General features: G+C 55.1%; 1 long non-coding RNA gene across 1 annotated transcript in view; it reads left to right on the forward strand.

The window, feature by feature from the left end:
* The window catches only part of LOC109298215, an 18,982-nt gene that overhangs the window by 14,329 nt on the left and 4,368 nt on the right, over window positions 1-285 (forward strand). The gene's annotated exons all lie outside the window — the stretch shown is intronic.

Here is a 285-nt window from a genome sequence, read left to right on the forward strand (position 1 = left end):
GGTGAAATGGGAGGCCATCCTGGAGCTCATGTGCCAGAAGCAGCTGGCTGTTGCCTTTTGTCAGGAGACACATTCTGACAGGCGCAACCAGTTGGCTTGGCATGCTGTCTGGCAAGGCCAGTTGTTCTTGAGTCATCCACCAACCTTAGCACTGAGGTCGCGACTCTTCTATTGTCACTACTACAGCATGACACGGCAGTGGCATGGGAGATTGTCCCCGGCCACCTGCTGACAGTCCGCATCACCCTAGCACAACACCACCTGCTACTCGTCAACGTCTATGCA

This window comes from Gavialis gangeticus, unplaced genomic scaffold (assembly GCF_001723915.1).
Source record: "Gavialis gangeticus isolate Ggan-Ray unplaced genomic scaffold, GavGan_comp1, whole genome shotgun sequence".
Lineage (NCBI taxonomy): Eukaryota > Metazoa > Chordata > Crocodylia > Gavialidae > Gavialis > Gavialis gangeticus.